A 21748-nucleotide genomic window follows, 5' to 3' on the forward strand; every position below is an offset into this window, starting at 1 on the left:
ACACAGACTACACACACACTACACACACACTACACACACTACACACACTACACACACACCACACACTACACACACACACCACACACACCACACTCACTACACACACACACTACACACACTACACACACCACACACACACACCACACACACACTCACTACACTCACTACACACATACACCACACACACACACTATACTCACTACACACACACCACACACACACACTACACACACACACCACACACACACACTACACACACTCACTACACACACACACTACACACACTACACTCACTACACACACTACACACACTACACACACACCACACACACACACTACACACACTACACTCACTACACACACTACACACACTACACACACTCACTACACACACACTACACACACTACACTCACTACACACACTACACACACACCACACACACACACCACACTCACTACACACACACTACACACACTACACACACACCATACACACCACACTACACACACACACACTACACACACCACAATCACTACACACATACACCACACACACACACTATACTCATGTGGTGCCACAGCGACGGGGCCGCTCGGCCGAGCCAGGGAGCCGCCCGGCTTCCACCGCCGCACTGCCCCCCATCACCTCCCCCACATAAACACGCACCCGCACCCACGTAGGGCCTCGTGGTCGGGTCACCTACCCTGAGTTTTCACCCGAGGGCCCCCTAGGAGGGTTACCCCACGGTTTCTCAGGGCCAGGGAATTGGACAGGACCCTTCCCAGGCCAAGTAACACTGCGGCGCCGTGGGCGGATTTGAGATCGCACGACCACGGCGAGCTCAGAGAGCCCCGCAGTTAGAAACGCATACAAACACAAACACGGGTCAGCAAGGCAGATAGCTGGGATCAGGACCCGGGACGACTGATTGGTCGAAAGTTCAAAGGCCGGCGGGATCGCAAAAGAGCGGGAAATCCTAGGCTCAGGATTGGTCGAGAGACCAAGGCGGTCGGGACGGGGGCGCCTAGCCTTTGATGTGAATAGTTTAAAAGAAAACGCAGGGGCAGTAGGGGTCTCTCTTCTTCTGGAGTTTGGACACGGGGTCAGCGACGAAGGAGTCATCGGGCGAGCCGCTAGATTGTCTGCAGGACGATCTGAGCGCCGCAAGGTCACCAAGGACTACAGACGGTATCGTGTTGCGCGCCTTACAACACCTCAGAGCGGAGGGTAGGATCCGTAGGAGAGGGTTAGTTCGGGGTAAGGACGAGTAGGAAAGCGGTTTAGCAGAGAGCGCAGCATAGAATAGGGCTACACGGCACCAGAGTGTGGGTTAGAAGCGCCTTGCTGTCCCGCACACACACACGGGTGGCTCGGTTGGTTAGCAAGGGCTAATAAAATCTCGAGCGTAGTAACAAAACCGTGTTGTTGGGTGTTTTTGGAACGTGGTATTAGCGTGCACTGCATTCGCGAGTGTGTGGTCGTATGCATAAAGGCCGTGGTCTCTGTACGATTGTGCGGGTACGGGGGTGTGTGCGTTAACGCCCGGGGAGAGCACTTTTGTGTGTCGGCGTGTGCCCCGCTTGCGTGTGCTCGTTACTTGCGTAAAGTGCGGCGCGGTGGTGGACCCCTGACCCCCGACCCCACGGCTCGAGCGCGTAATCGGCTGCGCATTGTTGTACGGTTTGTCTCGCGCGCACGGCGGCGGCGGCGGCTTGAGTCGTTGTGTCGGCGTGTGCCCCGCTTGCGTGTGCTCGTTACTTGCGTAAGTTCACGACGTGTGTAACACAGGTGCGCGATCCTAACGTGAGTGGTCAGTGTTGGGTGAGTGCCGTGCAGAGCTGTGTGTGGGTGTGCGCGTACGTGGTTAACTATGCCTGCTCCGCGGACCCGCGGTGGAGGGGAATCCTCGGGTGACGGCTCCCACACCATGGGTGAGGAGCTTAGCGGCGGTTCGCTTAGCAGCGGGGGGGCGATTGATGATGTTAGTCCGGCCGTTAGTATTATCGAGGGAGGGATCTCGGGGGCTAGCGACCCCCACAAATTGGTGTCAGAAGTAGGATGGACCCCCGCGTTACCTCACGCTAAAATAAGACTAATATTTACCGGCAGGGGGGCCCCTTCGTGGAAGGCATTCGCCCGCAATCTCTTAGGGGCTAAGGAAATTAATGGATGGACGGACGTGCAGGCAGTACGTCAACTTAATATGAATCTTGATGGGCGGGCAGCCGATTTTGTAGAAGCGTTACCCGCGAGCGCACAGACACAGCTAGAGGAGCTGATGCGCCGACTCGATCAGCGTTTTGGCACGCGTGACGAGGAGGAAGCAAAATCGGCCTTAGAGGCGCGCCGTCGCCAACCTGGCGAAGATCTCCGTGATTACGCCGAGGATGTGCTCGAGTTAACAAAGATCGCACGCCCGGGGTACGCAACGGAGGTTATTGAGGAACTGGCTGCCGAGAAAATCCAGCGGTACCTGTCTCGCACGGCGTGGTGGCAGCCAGACCTGAGCTGCCCACGTCTTCCCTTTAACACCCTTGTCGAGCGCGCACGTAAGTGTGAAAGAATTCACAGCGAACGCGCGCAGCTCCGGGGGCTGGGACGAGAGCGCGCCATTGCGAGCCTGCTCTCGGAAGACGAGGAGGAGGAACAGGAGCTCGCGAGGACGGTAAGGGGCCGGGAAAGAGAGCCTCCAGTGTCCCGCGAGACAACCCCGGGATGGGTTGCCGGTATACAAACGGGTATAAAGGATGTCTCCGGCCAGGTAACCCAGATAGACAACAAGGTAAACCAAGTAGGTGAGGAAACGAATAAAAATATGACCCAACTGCAATCCTCCGTTGAGACCATCCGATCCGAAATGGGGGACCTAGACTCCACGGTAGGAGGGCTAACTGGAAGGATAGCCCGACTAGAAGCAGAGTATGAGCAACAGCGCACGGGGGGAGGAGGGAGTGGGCAGAAAGTTCGCCACAGAGCCGCCACTCCTCCCAGGACGTGTTATGTGTGCGACCGTCGAGGGCATCTCATGAGGGACTGCCCTCAGCTCGCCCGTGCGATGCCGATGCATAGGTCAAACACTAAGCCCCCCCTAGAGAGGGGACCACCGGGGGATGAAATCGACGTAGACCCGACCCAAACCAGCTGTAATAATAATGGCGAGCGAGTGATCCATAAACAGGTTACAACGACAACACCCAAGGGCGCAGGGACCTCGGGCGATTGGCTGCGGGAGCTGGTGGCAGGGATAACGGGAGCCACGTCGCTGGTGGAAGGCCAGGTGAACGGGCAGCGCACCCGGATCCTGTTGGACACGGGCGCCGTGGCCTCTCTCATGAGCGCCGCGCACTGCAGCATGCTCGGGGTGGACGTGGGCTGCCTGCAGGCCCCGGATCGCGCGCTGCACACGGCAAGCGGAGCCGGGATGGGGTTGCTGGGGAAGGTCTCCCTCGAGGTCCGTCTAGGAAACCAGGTGTGCACACAGGAATTCTACGTTTCGAGTGTGTTGTGCCACGAGTGCATTGCAGGAACGGACCTCCTGGAAAAGTTGGGACTTAACGTACAGCCCCGGCAACGATGCGCTACGGTGGAGGGCAGCGGGGAGCGGATTCCGTTCCTAGGACAGGAGCCGAATCGCCCACGCTTCACACCCGTGGCCGCTACGCTGGTGTCGGCCGTCACCATCGGGCCTCTCGCCGAGATGCTGGTGCCAGTGGCAACCCTCTCCACCGACCCAACCCACCGACCATCGGGCGAGGTAATGCTGACTCCTCACCCGGAGTTGGCATCGCGATACGGGGTGGTAGGGTCAGCCACACTGGTAAACGCAGATGGGGGCCGGCTGTTTATACGTGTGTTTAACCCACACAGTACCCCGGCAATGATACGACGACGCACCCCGGTAGCCACCGTACACCCCCTGCACGCTCGCCACTCGAACGACTCGGTGTTCGCACTCTGGGCGGAGGACCCTGGCCGCCCCGAGGACAGCCAGGATCTGGCCTGGCGGGTCGGCCCGACCCCCCGAGCCGAGATTGTTCCCCTGCAGGATGCGTTGCATGTGCCTTGGGCAGCCTTACCTAAGGGGGAGGCCGATCAGCTGCGCGGGTTATTGCGGGAGTACGCCGACGTGTTCAGTGAGCACGATTCGGACGTGGGCCGGACCGACCTGGTCAAACACCAAATTGACACAGGTGCAGCCCGACCCATCAAACTCCCCGCATACCGAGTGGGCGCGCCTGAACGGACCCAGATCAAAGAGGCAGTCACGGATATGCTACGCGATAACATAATCCAGCCCTCCGCGAGCCCTTGGTCTGCCCCGGTGGTACTGGTAACGAAAAAGGACGGATCGACTCGGTTCTGCGTTGATTACCGAAAATTGAACGCAGTCACCCTCGGCGACGCTTTTCCCATCCCACGCATCGACGACACCTTCGACAGTCTCGCAGGAGCGCGGTATTTTTCCACCCTCGATCTGGCGTCCGGTTACTGGCAGGTGGAGATGACGGAGGAGGATCGGCCAAAAACAGCATTCACCACCCCGATGGGCCTGTTTGAGTTTCGAGTGTTGCCGTTCGGACTCACTAACGCGCCCGCGACGTTCCAGCGGTTGATGGAGTTGGTGATGCGGGGCTTGCAGTGGGAACAGTGCCTGATTTACCTGGACGACGTAATAGTGTTCAGTAGGTCGCTGTCCGAACACTGGTCCAGGCTGCGGGAAGTATTCCAGCGACTGCGAGCAGCCCATCTCAAGCTCAAGCCACGTAAGTGTTACATTGCGCAACGCGAGGTGGGGTACCTCGGACACCGAGTCAGCGAGGCAGGGGTGAGCACCGATCCCGAGAAGGTGCGTGCCGTAGTGGATTGGCCGCGGCCGAGGAACCTGACGGAGATCAGGTCATTCTTGGGACTCGCCACTTATTACCGTCGATTTGTAAAGGGATTCAGTGAGATTGCACGCCCCCTCACCCAACTCACCTCCCCTAAGAACCCCTATCAGTGGTCGGAGGCCTGCCAGACGGCTTTCACCACACTCAAAGACCACCTCACCCACACCCCCACCTTGGCTTTCCCAGATTTCACCACCGATTTTATTTTGGACACTGACGCCTGCAGCAGTGGGCTGGGCGCGGTGCTGTCGCAAGTGCAGGGTGGGACGGAGCGGGTCATCGCATACGCCAGTCGGACCCTGAGCGGGGCCGAACTGAACTATTGTGTAACCCGTCAGGAACTGTATGCTGTAATTTTCGCGTGTAAACAGTTCCGACCGTACTTGTACGGCAGGAAATGTCGTGTGCGCACCGATCATTATGCACTGCAGTTCCTCCTTACATTCAAGGAACCGCGGGGGCAGATGGCTCGATGGCTGGCGCAGCTGCAGGAGTACAACCTGCAGATCGAGTACCGAGCGGGGCGAACACACGCGAACGCGGACGCCTTGTCAAGACGGCCCGCGGTGCGCGCTGAGACGAGGGAGGGAGACGCCTGCCCGTGCTTCACGGGGGGACGCTGCCGCCAGGCAGCAGAACCCAAGGAGCGCGCGGAAACTAAACTCCCCCCCCCGAGAGAGAGTGCAGTGTGCGCCGCAGGAACCCCTGCAGAAGGAGCCCGGGGACAGACGGATCATCCCACCCCAACCGGGCGGATCCAAGAGGATGTCGGCTGCGCCTTCCCGGGCTTGGACGACGAGCAGCTGCGACAAACCCAGCAGCGGGATCCGGATCTGGCGGCGGTGGAGGCGGCACTGCGAGAGAGGAAGGATGCACTACCAGGGCCCTGGAGCGGTTTGTATGCCCGGTTGTGTGTAGAAAACGGGGTGGTGAGGGAACTGGCCGACGCTGGGCAGCCGGGGTGCATCTGCGTTCCCGCCCATGTGCGGCCCCAACTACTACGACTGGTACACGACCACCCGCTCGGGGGCCATGATGGGGAACGGCGCACCCGGGAGACTCTGCGTCGCCAGTATCTCTGGCCCAAATTAGCGCAAGATGTGGCCGCCTGGGTGCAGGGCTGCCGGGCCTGTCAGCAGTGTGGGCAAAAGCCGGCGAGGTACCAGGTACCCCTGAGGCCGTTCCGAGTCAGTCGGACGAATCAGTTGGTCGGAATCGACCTGCAGGGGCCCTTTCCACGATCCCACCGGGGCAACCGATATATTCTTGTAGCGGTGGAGTACTTCACCCGCTACCCCGTGGCGGTGGCTATCCCGGATAAAACAGCCCTCGTAGTGGCCCGGGCCTTCGTGGAAAACTACGTACTTAAGTGCGGGATCCCCGAACGAGTCATTACCGACCAGGGTAGTGAATTCGAGGCCGAACTATTCCAGGCGCTGTGCCGAGAGTTCGGGATCCAGAAGGACCGAACCACGGCATATCACCCCCAGGCGAACGGGATGGTAGAGAGGATGAACCAGACTCTGGCCGGGAAGCTTAAACGCATGGCGGCCGCGAATCAACAGGACTGGGACGAACACCTCCCCTATGCCCTGTTCGCCTACACCACCGCCGTTCACACATCTACAGGACAGACCCCGTTCCTAATGATGTTTGGTCGCGAGTCTCGCCTGCCCGCAGATCTGCTGTTCGGTGTCCCTCCGCCGCAACGGGAGGAAGGGAGCCACCCCATGGAGCACTTGCTGGAGACCCTGCGAGAGGCCAGGGGCCGAGCCTACCCGCACGGAGAGGCCGCGCACCAGCGGCAAGAGCAGGGCGCCCGACCCCGTATGGAGCCCCCCTTCTACACTGCGGGCTCCGAGGTGTGGCTGTACACTCCCCGCGTCGGTGCCGGACAGGTGGGGAAGCTGACCACCTACTGGCGAGGACCCTGGATTGTGAGACGGCAGATCTCACCATGGACGGTGCTGATTCAGGGAGGAGAGAGGGGCCGGGAGATGGTGGTCAACATCCGCCGACTGAAGCCGTGGCGAGCAGCCCCCGAGGGGGGGAGCCCCGCCGTCCAAGTACCCCGAAACCCCGGGGTCCCCCCACCCCCCGTGCCCGGGGGCCTCGCGCAGTATATGGGCCCCACGGAGCCCCGGGCTCCGAGGGGCCCCGGGCGGGGCCGGGGGCGACGAGGACGGCGACCCTTAAACCCCACCGCCTCTGAGTTTGTCCCCCAGCCCGCAGGTGCCGGAGACCGAGGGGAGCCGTTGGAATGGAGGAGGAGACCACCGCCGGAGCCCCAGGAGACGGAGCCGCCACCCCCGAGGCCAGCCACAAGGGCCGGGCGAATCCCGCGGACCCCGCGGCGATACCTCGTGGGGGCAACCCAGGCGAGGTGCTCCAGTCAACCCGGGACGGGGACTGGCACCCCGGGGGGCTATGTGGTGCCACAGCGACGGGGCCGCTCGGCCGAGCCAGGGAGCCGCCCGGCTTCCACCGCCGCACTGCCCCCCATCACCTCCCCCACATAAACACGCACCCGCACCCACGTAGGGCCTCGTGGTCGGGTCACCTACCCTGAGTTTTCACCCGAGGGCCCCCTAGGGGGGTTACCCCACGGTTTCTCAGGGCCAGGGAATTGGACAGGACCCTTCCCAGGCCAAGTAACACTGCGGCGCCGTGGGCGGATTTGAGATCGCACGACCACGGCGAGCTCAGAGAGCCCCGCAGTTAGAAACGCATACAAACACAAACACGGGTCAGCAAGGCAGATAGCTGGGATCAGGACCCGGGACGACTGATTGGTCGAAAGTTCAAAGGCCGGCGGGATCGCAAAAGAGCGGGAAATCCTAGGCTCAGGATTGGTCGAGAGACCAAGGCGGTCGGGACGGGGGCGCCTAGCCTTTGATGTGAATAGTTTAAAAGAAAACGCAGGGGCAGTAGGGGTCTCTCTTCTTCTGGAGTTTGGACACGGGGTCAGCGACGAAGGAGTCATCGGGCGAGCCGCTAGATTGTCTGCAGGACGATCTGAGCGCCGCAAGGTCACCAAGGACTACAGACGGTATCGTGTTGCGCGCCTTACAACACCTCAGAGCGGAGGGTAGGATCCGTAGGAGAGGGTTAGTTCGGGGTAAGGACGAGTAGGAAAGCGGTTTAGCAGAGAGCGCAGCATAGAATAGGGCTACACGGCACCAGAGTGTGGGTTAGAAGCGCCTTGCTGTCCCGCACACACACACGGGTGGCTCGGTTGGTTAGCAAGGGCTAATAAAATCTCGAGCGTAGTAACAAAACCGTGTTGTTGGGTGTTTTTGGAACGTGGTATTAGCGTGCACTGCATTCGCGAGTGTGTGGTCGTATGCATAAAGGCCGTGGTCTCTGTACGATTGTGCGGGTACGGGGGTGTGTGCGTTAACGCCCGGGGAGAGCACTTTTGTGTGTCGGCGTGTGCCCCGCTTGCGTGTGCTCGTTACTTGCGTAAAGTGCGGCGCGGTGGTGGACCCCTGACCCCCGACCCCACGGCTCGAGCGCGTAATCGGCTGCGCATTGTTGTACGGTTTGTCTCGCGCGCACGGCGGCGGCGGCTTGAGTCGTTGTGTCGGCGTGTGCCCCGCTTGCGTGTGCTCGTTACTTGCGTAAGTTCACGACGTGTGTAACACAGGTGCGCGATCCTAACGTGAGTGGTCAGTGTTGGGTGAGTGCCGTGCAGAGCTGTGTGTGGGTGTGCGCGTACGTGGTTAACTATGCCTGCTACGCGGACCCGCGGTGGAGGGGAATCCTCGGGTGACGGCTCCCACACCATGGGTGAGGAGCTTAGCGGCGGTTCGCTTAGCAGCGGGGGGGCGATTGATGATGTTAGTCCGGCCGTTAGTATTATCGAGGGAGGGATCTCGGGGGCTAGCGACCCCCACACTCACTACACACACACCACACACACACACTACACACACACACCACACACTACACACACTCACTACACACACTACACTCACTACACACACTACACACACACCACACACACACACCACACTCACTACACACACACACTACACACACTACACACACACCACACACACCACAATCACTACACACACACACTACACACACTACACACACACCACACACACCACACTACACACACACACTACACACACCACAATCACTACACACACACACTACACACACTACACACACACCACACACACCACACTACACACAGACTCACCTCGTATTGACTCGCCTTGTCTCTGCAGTCAAAAGAAGGAAATCCCACGACACTTTCAGTATCATCCAAACCGACCCACGGACCTTCCTCCCCCCGTGTGCCAGCCCAGCCCCTACCTACTCACGACATTCTATACGTGGTGAGTCATTTATACCCCCACACACTGTGAAGCCAAGTCTGGGTGAGTTGGTGGGTTAGTGAGTCGGTGAGTGAGTGAGTTGGTGAGTGAGTTGGTGAGTTGGTGAGTGAGTTAGTGAATTAGTGAATTAGTTGGTGAGTGAGTTGGTGAGTGAGTTGGTTAGTTGATGAGTGAGTGAGTTGGTGAGTGAGTTGGTGAGTGAGTTGGTGAGTGAGTTGGTGAGTGAGTTGGTGAGTGCGTTGGTGGGTGAGTTGGTGGTTTAGTGAGTCGGCGAGTGAGTGAGTTGGTGAGTGAGTTGGTGAGTGAGTGAGTGAGTTGGTGGGTTAGTGAGTCGGTGAGTGAGTTGGTGAGTGAGTTGGTGAGTGAGTGAGTTGGTGAGTGAGTGAGTTGGTGAGTGAGTTGGTGAGTGAGTGAGTTGGTGGGTTAGTGAGTCGGTGAGTGAGTGAGTTGGTGACTGAGTTGGTGAGTTCGTGAGTGACTTTGTGAGTTAGTGAGTTGGTGAGTGAGTGAGTTGGTGAGTGAGTTGGTGAGTGAGTGAGTTGGTGAGTTGGTGAGTGAGTGAGCTAGTGAGTGAGTTGGTGAGTGAGTTGGTGAGTGAGTGAGTTGGTGAGTGAGTTAGTGAGTGAGTTGGTGAGTGAGTTGGTGAGTGAGTTAGTGAGTTGGTGAGTGAGTTGGTGAGTGAGTGAGTGCGTTCGTGAGTGACTTTGTGAGTTAGTGAGTTGGTGAGTGAGTGAGTGAGTTGGTGAGTGAGTGAGTGAGCTAGTGAGTGAGTTGGTGAGTGAGTTGGTTAGTGAGTTGGTGAGTGAGTTGGTGAGTGAGTTGGTGAGTGAGTTGGTTAGTGAGTTGGTTAGTGAGTGAGTTGGTGAGTGAGTTAGTGAGTGAGTTGGTGAGTGAGTTGGTGAGTGAGTTAGTGAGTTGTTGAGTGAGTTGGTGAGTGAGTGAGTGAGTTCGTGAGTGACTTTGTGAGTTAGTGAGTTGGTGAGTGAGTGAGTGAGTTGGTGAGTGAGTGAGTGAGCTAGTGAGTGAGTTGGTGAGTGAGTTGGTTAGTGAGTTGGTGAGTGAGTTGGTGAGTGAGTTGGTTAGTGAGTGAGTTGGTGAGTGAGTTGGTGAGTGAGTGAGTTCGTGAGTGAGTGACTTTGTGAGTTAGTGAGTTGGTGAGTGAGTGAGTTAGTTGGTGAGTTGGTGAGTGAGTGAGCTAGTGAGTGAGTTGGTGAGTGAGTTGGTGAGTGAGTTGGTGAGTGAGTTAGTTGGTGAGTGAGTTGGTGGGTTAGTGAGTCGGCGAGTGAGTGAGTTGGTGAGTGAGTTGGTGAGTGAGTGAGTGAGTTGGTGGGTTAGTGAGTCGGTGAGTGAGTTGGTGAGTGAGTTGGTGAGTGAGTGAGTTGGTGAGTGAGTGAGTTGGTGAGTGAGTTGGTGAGTGAGTGAGTTGGTGGGTTAGTGAGTCGGTGAGTGAGTGAGTTGGTGACTGAGTTGGTGAGTTCGTGAGTGACTTTGTGAGTTAGTGAGTTGGTGAGTGAGTGAGTTGGTGAGTGAGTTGGTGAGTGAGTGAGTTGGTGAGTTGGTGAGTGAGTGAGCTAGTGAGTGAGTTGGTGAGTGAGTTGGTGAGTGAGTGAGTGAGTGAGTTGGTGAGTGAGTTGGTGAGTTGGTGAGTGAGTTGGTGAGTGAATGAGTGAGTTCGTGAGTGACTTTGTGAGTTAGTGAGTTGGTGAGTGAGTGAGTGAGTTGGTGAGTGAGTGAGTGAGCTAGTGAGTGAGTTGGTGAATGAGTTGGTTAGTGAGTTGGTGAGTGAGTTGGTGAGTGAGTTGGTTAGTGAGTGAGTTGGTGAGTGAGTTGGTGAGTGAGTTAGTGAGTGAGTTGGTGAGTGAGTTGGTGAGTGAGTTAGTGAGTTGTTGAGTGAGTTGGTGAGTGAGTGAGTGAGTTCGTGAGTGACTTTGTGAGTTAGTGAGTTGGTGAGTGAGTGAGTGAGTTGGTGAGTGAGTGAGTGAGCTAGTGAGTGAGTTGGTGAGTGAGTTGGTTAGTGAGTTGGTGAGTGAGTTGGTGAGTGAGTTGGTTAGTGAGTGAGTTGGTGAGTGAGTTGGTGAGTGAGTGAGTTCGTGAGTGAGTGACTTTGTGAGTTAGTGAGTTGGTGAGTGAGTGAGTTAGTTGGTGAGTTGGTGAGTGAGTGAGCTAGTGAATGAGTTGGTGAGTGAGTTGGTGAGTGAGTTGGTGAGTGAGTTGGTGAGTGAGTTGGTGAGTGAGCTAGTGAGTGAGTTGGTGAGTGAGTTGGTGAGTGAGTTAGTGAGTTGGTGAGTGAGTTGGTGAGTGAGCTAGTGAGTGAGTTGGTGAGTGAGTTAGTGAGTTGGTGAGTGAGTTGGTGAGTGAGTTCGTGAGTGACTTTGTGAGTTAGTGAGTTGGTGAGTGAGTGAGTTAGTTGGTGAGTGAGTTGATGAGTGAGTTGATGAGTGAGTTGATGAGTGAGTTGGTGAGTGAGTTGGTGAGTGAGTTAGTGAGTTGGTGAGTGAGTGAGTTGGTGAGTGAGTTGGTGAGTGAGTGAGTTAGTTGGTGAGTGAGTTGATGAGTGAGTTTGTGAGTGAGTGAGTTGGTGAGTGAGTTGGTGATTGAGTTAGTGAGTTGGTGAGTGAGTTGGTGAATGAGTTCGTGAGTGACTTTGTGAGTTGGTGAATGAGTTGGTGAGTGAGTTGGTGAGTGAGTTAGTGAATTGGTGAGTGAGTTGGTGAGTGACTTTGTGAGTTAGTGAGTTTATGAGTGAGTTGGTGAGTTAGTGAGTGAGTTGGTGAGTGAGTTGGTGAGTTAGTGAGTGAGTTGGTGAGTGAGTTGGTGAGTTGGTGAGTGAGTTGGTGAGTGAGTTGGTGATGGACTTGCGTGACCTGTGTGCGTTCCGGGTGTCGTCAGACTGAACTCCAGCCTCCTGCTGCTGCTCCTGCTGCTGCTCCTGCTGCTGCTACAGCAGCTGTAGCCGCTCCTACAGCTGCTACAGCCGCTGCAGCTGCTGCTACAGCTGCAGCTCCTGCTGCTACAGCTCCTGCTGCTACAGCTCCTGCTGCTACAGCTCCTGCTGCTACAGCTCCTGCTGCTACAGCTCCTGCTGCTACAGCTCCTGCTGCTACAGCTCCTGCTGCTACAGCTCCTGCTGCTACAGCTCCTGCTGCTACAGCTCCTGCTGCTACAGCTCCTGCTGCTACAGCTCCTGCTGCTACAGCAGCTGTAGCCGCTCCTACAGCTGCTACTGCCGCTGTCTTGGTCGAGGGCGGGACAGCCCCGACCGGTCTGACTGGACAGGTGGCAGCCCGCCCCCCCCTCCCACGTGACCCAGGTGTGGCCCAGCGTCTCGAGCAGAGACAAAGATCCCCCAGGTAGCCTCGAACCAAACTGTCGGGGCAAGTGCTGTGAGTCGCGAGTCGCAGCTCCGATGAAGGACCACGCGCGAGGGGCTGGGTGCCTAGCAACCACGCGCGAGGGGCTGGGTGCCTAGCAACCACGCGCGAGGGGCTGGGTGCCTAGCAACCACGCGCGGCCGCCTCTGTCTCTCCCCAGAGGCGACGTGCACGACACGCCGCCGCGCCAGGTATTCATTTGAGGCTGAGTCGATCTAGGGGGGGGGAGGTCCCACCGCCGCTTGCTGCTGTCGGAGTGTTGGCGGTGAGCGGGAATCGAACTCGCGTCTCGGCCGGGTCCCGAGCTGAGCAGCCGTGCCAGGCTAGGTGCACGTAACAGAACAGACCCTGCGGGTGCCATGGGTTGACTGCTGCTGTACCAGGCTAGGTGCACGTCACAGAACAGACCCTGCGGGTGCCACGGGTCGACTGCTGCCGTGCCAGGCTAGGTGCACGCCGATTGTGTCGGGGGGAGTGAGGCCGTCTTTGTCTCCACCCCCCCACACCCGCATCTCCGCATCGCGTCTAATCTGCCCCATCCACCCACTCAGCGTCTCCCGAGTCTCCCGAGTCTCTCTCTCTCTCTGGCTCGCATCTCGCCCACCTCTGACGCGACTCACCCCTCACTCGCTCTCTCACTCTCCTCCCTTCTCGTCTCTCTTTGTTTTTATTTTAAATCCTTTATATTAAGTTCACTTGCTTGCTTGCGCGCTCACGACCGTGCAAATCTTTCGGTCGTTTTTTAACCCACTTTCCGTGATCCAATCGAGCTGACACACAGACTCGTTGTGCGTGACAATTTATTTTCGTGAAAAACATTTTTTTCCTAAATTTTCCACTTTTTTGGAAAAAAAATTATATTTAATTTAAAATACCAATGTGATTAAAATGAAACTCTTACTCAAGAAAAAACAGAAATGAATAATAAAATAAAACCGATGCCACGCATTTTAAGGATTTATAGTGAAAAACTTTGTTTTTTTAATCTTTTATTTTATTTAAACTTTGCTTTATGTAAACCCCCACCTCTCGCTCGCTCTCTCTCGTTCTGCACGCAGCCCCCACGCCCCCTGACGGCAGCTCTCTGCTCGGCACGTGGAGCAGCTCCCGTCGTCTGCCGCGAAGCACGCGGCCTCCTCCAGCGCCCACCGCTCCCTGAAGGCCGCCACGGGGTCGGGGGTCACCAGCCTCGCGACGCGGGGGTCACCAGCCTCACGACGCGGGGGTCACCAGCCTCACGAGGCGGGGGTCACCAGCCTCACGACGTGGGGGTCACCAGCCTCACGACGTGGGGGTCACCAGCCTCACGACGCGGGGGTCACCAGCCTCACGACGCGGGGGTCACCAGCCTCACGACGCGGGGGTCACCAGCCTCACGACGCGGGGGTCACCAGCCTCACGACGCGGGGGTCACCAGCCTCACGACGCGGGGGTCACCAGCCTCACGACGCGGGGGTCACCAGCCTCACGACGCGGGGGTCACCAGCCTCACGACGCGGGGGTCACCAGCCTCACGACGCGGGGGTCACCAGCCTCACGACGCGGGGGTCACCAGCCTCACGACGCGGGGGTCACCAGCCTCACGACGCGACTCCGGCCCACACAGCCCGGGGCTCCGACAGGAGCGCGGGAGATGCCCCCAGGCTGCTGGCCGGACGTCTCCCCCCCGGGGCCACGTTCCTCGCCCTGAGCACGGCGAGCTTGGCGCGGCCCACGAGCTCGTTGACCGGCCCCTGAAGATGTTGGGGTGCGTCGCCCCTCGGGTGTCCAAAGATGAGGGCCGTCGGGGAGAAGTGGAGGCTGAACCTCAGGAGGATGCTTCTCAGCACCTTGAACGACGAGTCGAGGCTCTCGCACTCCACGTGGCGGTGCGCCACCGTCTCCACTTCGCCGCAGGAGCGGCACTCCGGGGCCGTGTCGGTGAAGCGCGCCGGGGAGGCGTTGGCGGTGACGGTGCCGTGGGCGACGCTCCGGCCGGGGTCGCCGACGCGGTTGTACGTGGGGCTGGAGTGGAGTTGCCTCCAGCGAGGCCTCGCCGGAGAGACGCAGGGCAGCAGGGCAGCAGGGCAGCAGGGCAGCAGGGCAGCAGGGCAGCAGGGCAGCAGGGCAGCAGGGCAGCAGCAGGCCTCTCCTCCAGGCCTGCTCCTTGTGGCTCCTCGGGGTGTCCTGCTGGTGACACCGCACCACGTGGGAGTGGAGCACCTCCGGTAGGTCTCCCAGCCGGCACGGGTCGCGATCCGCCTTCGCTTGGCGGCACTGGCGACGCAGCGGCACGACGGAGAGCTCCGGTGGAGGGGGACCGAGAGGGGCCTCGTCATCCCCAACGCCGATGCGGGGGGGGGGGGGGGTCCTTCTCCCCGCTGCCGCTGAGAAGGCCCCTCGGCTTCGGCCAGAATCCGGGCAGCACCCGGAGCGACTACAGCCCCCCGTCTTTGCCGCCATGTCTGCCGGTCCGAGCCACCGGCCCCGTGTCCCAGGCTCCGTCTCTCTCTCCCTCCACCTCCCCCCTCTCTCTCCTCCTGTAGGATGTCGCGGTGTCTAGGAGATGTTGACTACCTCGCCTGGTCTGCAGGAGGTCGTGGATTTGTCTCCGTGTCTTCCTCCGGCTTTCCCCTCCACGTGTAGAATCAACGTCCCCACGCGCTCAGAGGAATTGGTGGTGGTGTGAATGTCCACACGGTGCTGGTGGTGGTTAATCAGCCACGGGGTTGAGCTGCTGTCAGTTGTGATGGCCAAGTCGCTGAGAAATAGCTGCGAAGCTCACAAATCAGTCAGTCCGGGTTGCCCCCCCTCCAAACCTGTCTCCCCTTCCTCTCTCCTCTCTTTCTCTCGTGTCGCTCCGTGTCTGGGCCTGCCCGGGACCTCAGCACGCGTCTAAAACGCGACCCAGACCGGGAGAGGGAGCGAGAGAGACACACACGCAGAGTCTGTGTGTCTGTGTGTGTCTGTGTTTCTGTGTCTCTGTCTGTCTGTGTGTGTGTGTGTCTGTGTGTGTCTGTGTCTCTGTGTCTCTGTGTGTCTGTGTCTCTGTGTGTCAACGGTGTCTCTGTTTAACGCGTAGTAATCAGCTTTCGCGACCAATATTATTCGTAAATATGAATGTGTCGTTAACCCACCACAGATTCAGAATATTGATTCCTGGAGGAATCCGATCAGCTAAAAAAAAATCTCCATTTCCCGGGTGCCCAGCCAATTGGTCTCAAGGTTTGTCACGAAAACAAACCGTGACGATGAGTTGACTCGCTGGGCCCACCGGACTTGTGTGTTGCATTCTTTTGTCAAGGCGCTCTTCCCCCCTCCATCCCAGCTTAAATAGTCGCTCCAAGCCTGGGGTGTGTCATTCAGACTCTGTCTTCTCGACAGACCTGTTCTCCACCTGAGGACGGCTGCTTGCGTTGTGGCCGAAACGTCGTGAGAATTATTTTATGATGTTTTATTTTTATTATTTTATTATTTCCATTCTACGTGACTTTACCGAAAGCACCAAGAAGTTGTGTGTTGCAGTAAACCCACCACGGCGTTCGCACATTGAGTGCCGTCACGTTCCGCAGGTGGCGGTGGCAGCAACAAGCAGCACCATCAGATTGGTCAGCACCATCAGATTGGTCAGCACCATCAGATTGGTCAGCACCATCAGATGCGTCATCACCATCAGATGCGTCAGCACCATCAGATTGGTCAGCACCATCAGATGCGTCAGCACCATCAGATTCGTCAGCACCATCAGATTCGTCAGCACCATCAGATTCGTCAGCACCATCAGATTCGTCAGCACCATAAGATTGGTCAGCACCATCAGATTCGTCAGCACCATCAGATTCGTCAGCACCATCAGATTCGTCAGCACTATCAGATGCGTCGGCACCATCAGATTCGTCAGCACCATCAGATGCGTCAGCACCATCAGATGCGTCAGCACCATCAGATTGGTCAGCACCATCAGATGCGTCAGCACCATCAGATGCGTCGGCACCATCAGATTTGTCAGCACCATCAGATGCGTCAGCACCATCAGATTGGTCAGCACCATCAGATGCGTCAGCACCATCAGATTCGTCAGCACCATCAGATTCGTCAGCACCATCAGATTCGTCAGCACCATCAGATTCGTCAGCACCATAAGATTGGTCAGCACCATCAGATTCGTCAGCACCATCAGATTCGTCAGCACCATCAGATTCGTCAGCACTATCAGATGCGTCGGCACCATCAGATTCGTCAGCACCATCAGATGCGTCAGCACCATCAGATGCGTCAGCACCATCAGATTGGTCAGCACCATCAGATGCGTCAGCACCATCAGATGCGTCGGCACCATCAGATTTGTCAGCACCATCAGATGCGTCGGCACCATCAGATGCGTCGGCACCATCAGATTCGTCGGCACCATCAGATGCGTCAGCACCATCAGATGCGTCAGCACCATCAGATTGGTCAGCACCATCAGATGCGTCAGCACCATCAGATGCGTCGGCACCATCAGATTTGTCAGCACCATCAGATGCGTCGGCACCATCAGATGCGTCGGCACCATCAGATTCGTCGGCACCATCAGATGCGTCAGCACCATCAGATGCGTCATCACTGTCAAGAAGTCTCCCTCCTGCCTCCCGACTTGCTGTGGACGCGTCTGCCTGTCTGACTCTCTGTGGGGAGCGGTGGCGCAGCGGTTAGCGCCACGCTGCGCTAAGAACCCGGCAGAGACCAGAATTCGATTCCCGCTCACGGCCACCAACACCGCCAGTGACGATTATCTGGACCGGTCCTGGGCCTCCCCCTAGGTCGACTCAGCCTTAAATGAGCACCCAGTGCGGTGTGTGTAGTAAACATCGTCACTGGGGAGACAAAGGCGCCCGGGCGTGGTGCTGGCCACCCACCCCCTCGTGTTCCCTGCCGGCCTTCATAGGTGCTGCTCGCTAACAGCACTTGCCCCATCAGTCTGTGAAGGCTACACGGGGGGGTCTTTGTCTTGTGTGTGGGCACCCCCAGCGACAGCCGTCCCTGTGCGCCAGTCTGCACAGCGACCGTGAGACGTAAGCGCACGTGACATTCGTGATCTTATACAATCGTTTATTAATCGTTTAAACATTTCACTGGTTATAGTATTCATATTAATAACACGATAACGACGTAAACCACAGACGGCAGCTACAGTCGCCGTAAGGGTGTTAACACTCTTAGCAAAACGATGACTTTGGAGAAGGCGTCTTTGTTTGAAGGTCTGAGACGTCTCCTCAAGACTTGCATTTCATGGCAAGAAAACCACTCGAGTAGCGAGCGGCTCTCCCTGAGTCTCCAGGCCCCGAGACCCGGTCTCTCCGAGTCTCAGAAATCTGAAAAGAATATCTCGGATCCTGGATGTGTTCCCCCACACTAACAGCTGCCAGGACTCGTAGCCAATAACAACGGCGACAGCCGGGGGGGCGGGGGGGTTCGTAGCGGGAGGAGGTGTAGTGGGAGTGGTGAGCCGGGGGTGGAGAATCATTCCTGTGCGTTTGCCGGCGACACCGACGATGATGTTGGGAGAGGAGCGGGGCGGCCAACACCAGAGACCATCATCTGAACTCGTCCTGGGCCTTCCTTAGGCAGGCGCGGCCCACAGCATTCTCCGCTCGCCGTGGTTAGAACCCAGTAGCCAGCCCCGGTTAATACTGCATGGAGGTGGGTGGGGCGGGCTGGCTATGTCCAGGATGTCCCAGTTCTTCTCAGCCGGGGAATCTTTACTTTGTCCTCAGTCAGAAAACTGAAATATGTTAACATCACCGGGCAAGGGGCCCACTGAGCCAGGTGGCTCTCTCTAAGAAGCCACCGGCTCTCACGACAACCAAGCGGCTCCTCGCCGTCACGTGCTCATGCAGAGCAGACAACTACTCTCAATGCACCATGTTCATGCTACATTCTCAAGATGGGACTTAAAACTGCTCTCACGGCTCTGATGGTTTGGTTACCAACGACACGAAGCGCTGTCCCACGGTCTGGAACAGCGGCATCACCCCAGGGACGGAGCCATGACCTCGGGAATTGCTCAAAAAAAGGTGATCCGAAAATCTCTCGGGGCATCGTTGGAGGAGAGTGAAAACGGATCTGTTCCAGCAGCTATTGCGGGGCTAATCCACCCGGTGCCTTGTTGATTCAGCAGCAGGATCTTGTAGTCCACTCGAGTGCTTGAGTGCTGGTAGCCAGCGTCAGCCGTCAGTTGCGGTCCGCCCCATGGGATGGCGGTCCACGTACCGACCACCAACCCCTGCTCCTCCCGGCATCGACTCTTTGAACGTTTATCTGCGTCACTCTTCTCGTACCCTGCACCGCGTCGCTTTGTCGTTGATGTAACAACTTGCTGCACCTCCCCTATGCGATGACATCACTTCCTGTACCTCCCCTATGCGATGACATCACTTCCTGTACCTCCCCTACGCGATGATGATGACATCACTTCCCGTAGCCGCTAACTCAACGCATCGCTCACACTTGCATTCCAGCCACGCCATCGCTTCCTGCACCTGACTGCTTCTGTGACGTCACTTCCCCCGTGAGCCACGTGCCGGCCTCCCTCTGGGTTGCCGCTGGGCTATTGAGTCCTGAGATGTGGTCCCTTGCGGGTCCCCAAAATCAGGGGTCCTGAGTATCGATCCCACGCTCCTGAGTTCTGTCCCAGCCAATGTTGGCCTCCCAGCCACCTTTTGCGTGCCGGTCCGGAGACTTCTCGTCACCCACCCGGTCTAGTAGCTCCTCGGGATCTCCGTGAGGGGTCCCCTTGGGGTCCAGACCGTGTAGCCAGGAGTTGCCACCTCTGACCCTCCATTGTGCTTCCCCCCGCACCTCTGATTAGCACGGCGGGCTACTTACCGAGTTGCACAAACGTACAACTGGGGACGCAATAGTGACGAGTATCTGACAATGGCAGAAGTCAGGCTGCCAATATGTTGAAGTTACTGCGAGAGATTATTTTCGTTTTTCTTTTTGCAACCGTTCAACACGCTCGCCAATATCGAGCCATCGTTTTATTTTGTGAGGGTTAGGGTTGAAAATATACATAGCTAACTACCGTTTAGATATCACCGCATCGGTTATGGTCGTATTCAGGAATTTTATGTCGCCTATTGCGTCATTATCGCTGCCAGGGGAAAGAGAAACTTCAATCGGACAACTTCCGTACGAATTATATGCACCATTATATTAATCTATCGATTCTAAATATTGTTGAAATCTCGAACCGGATAGCTTTCAAGAGTCACCACCGGGAGGGTGGAGATCGATGCCAATTTCAGTAGAGCATCCCGGCTAGGGTTGGATAACCCGAAGCCAAAGTGTAGAGCGGGAGGGGGGGGGGAAGAGAGATCTACCGGGAAAACCAGGACAGGTGGCAACCCCTAGGGACGTGTGGACGCCGTGTCTGCGCGTGTACGAGGTGTCTGCGTGTGTACGTACGCTGAGCTTCTTTCGTAGCGTTCGTAGCCGACCAAACTCATCGGAGGTGCGGGGGAAGAACGACCAACGTGTGGCCACCCCACATTGGTGCTTCGATCACAACTCTAAACGACTCGACTATTTTGTCTTTTGCCAGCTAAGGAGGCGCCACTAGGAAGCGGCCTGGCCATCACCAATGACGACTCAGCGAAGTCGATTATCACGTGGACATGTCAAACACGTCGCGTCCGTCGATTCTAAATGGAGGCAAAACCCGCAAGACCCGGAAACAAATCCACGCAGCGACCACCACGGGGAGAGAGAAAGACGCAGACTCCACACAGACAGCGGCAGCAGCAGCAGCAGCCATAGTCAGGGTCGGGATCGAACCCACGACTACCTGCAGACCAGGCGAGGTAGTCAACATCTCCTAGCCACCGGGTGCCCACTGGTCGCGAACCCCCCCCCCCTTGCTTGCCCAGTTGACCTCACTCCTAAAATCTCCTCCCCCTCTGGTCCTATTGGTGGTCCCATGTCTACATTGAGAACTAATTTATTTAGAACTGCTGCTTGTTGTGGTTGTTGTGTAGTTGTCCAACCCCTGCACCTCCGAATAGTGTCGTTGGCTACGTGCGGTGCACACAATAAGTTCACCACACATGCTACCATCTGTCCCGACGATTCTAACTCCCACTCGTAGCACCTGATGGCTGTCCTACTACTAACGACAGCCTGGTTCTGGTCCCTACAAGATGACCTGAGTACCATCAGCATTATCCGCTCGGGAGCCCGACTCAAAGTCCTCCACATGATCTCCCCCCGAGGATCCCCCTGCTGCTAAATACTTGCTGGAGTATTGGTGGAGTCAATCCTCTGCAGTCCTAAAGGTATTCAGTCTCATCCCCTCGTTCCTAGCTGTTGCTAGGGCTAGTTTAGTCCTGAGCGTCTTTTGCTGCTTTGCCCAAGCTTGCATTTGAATTGTACCAGTGCAATTTGTACTTCCATTCTTTATATTGATTTATTTGTGACTTTCTTAACTGTTTTCTGTCTTACTCGTTAATCCTGACTTGCATTGTTTATTATTGATGTAACTTGCGAATCTCAACTAACTCTCTTACTGGACATCGATAAAAATGAACTTCATAGCGCCACGAGATTCATTCTCCAGGATAATAAAAGAGTGGTACTCTCCACCAGGACAATTAAACATTCTTACTCTCCACCAGGACAATTAAACATTCTTACTCTCCTCCAGGATACCCTCCTCCAGGATAATTAAAGATTCTTACTCTCCTCCAGGACAATTAACATTCTTACTCTCCTCCAGGATACCCTCCTCCAGGATAATTAAACATTCTTACTCTCCTCCAGGACAATTAAACATTCTTACTCTCCTCCAGGACAATTAAACATTCTTACTCTCCTCCAGGATACCCTCCTCCAGGACAATTAAACATTCTTACTCTCCTCCAGGATACCCTCCTCCAGGATAATTAAACATTCTTACTCTCCTCCAGGATAATTAAACATTCTTACTCTCCTCCAGGACAATTAAACATTCTTACTCTCCTCCAGGACAATTAACATTCTTACTCTCCTCCAGGATACCCTCCTCCAGGACAATTAAACATTCTTACTCTCCTCCAGGATACCCTCCACCAGGACAATTAACATTCTTACTCTCCTCCAGGACAATTAAACATTCTTACTCTCCTCCAGGATACCCTCCAC

At 56.7% G+C, this 21748-nt stretch overlaps 1 protein-coding gene across 2 annotated transcripts in view; it reads right to left on the bottom strand.

Annotated features, from left to right (window-relative positions):
• The window catches only part of LOC144953847 (anoctamin-4-like), a 49530-nt gene extending 40342 nt beyond the window's left edge, over nt 1-9188 (bottom strand). For both annotated transcript variants that reach the window (XM_078884501.1, XM_078884502.1), the window contains exon 1: nt 9101-9188. The gene's annotated coding sequence lies outside the window, so the exon portion shown is untranslated. The remainder of the gene's footprint in view (nt 1-9100) is intronic.
• Between the last annotated feature and the right edge of the window lie 12560 nt (nt 9189-21748).

This window comes from Lampetra fluviatilis (genome assembly GCF_964198595.1).
Source record: "Lampetra fluviatilis chromosome 48 unlocalized genomic scaffold, kcLamFluv1.1 SUPER_48_unloc_1, whole genome shotgun sequence".
In the NCBI taxonomy this organism is placed as follows: Eukaryota; Metazoa; Chordata; class Hyperoartia; order Petromyzontiformes; family Petromyzontidae; genus Lampetra; species Lampetra fluviatilis.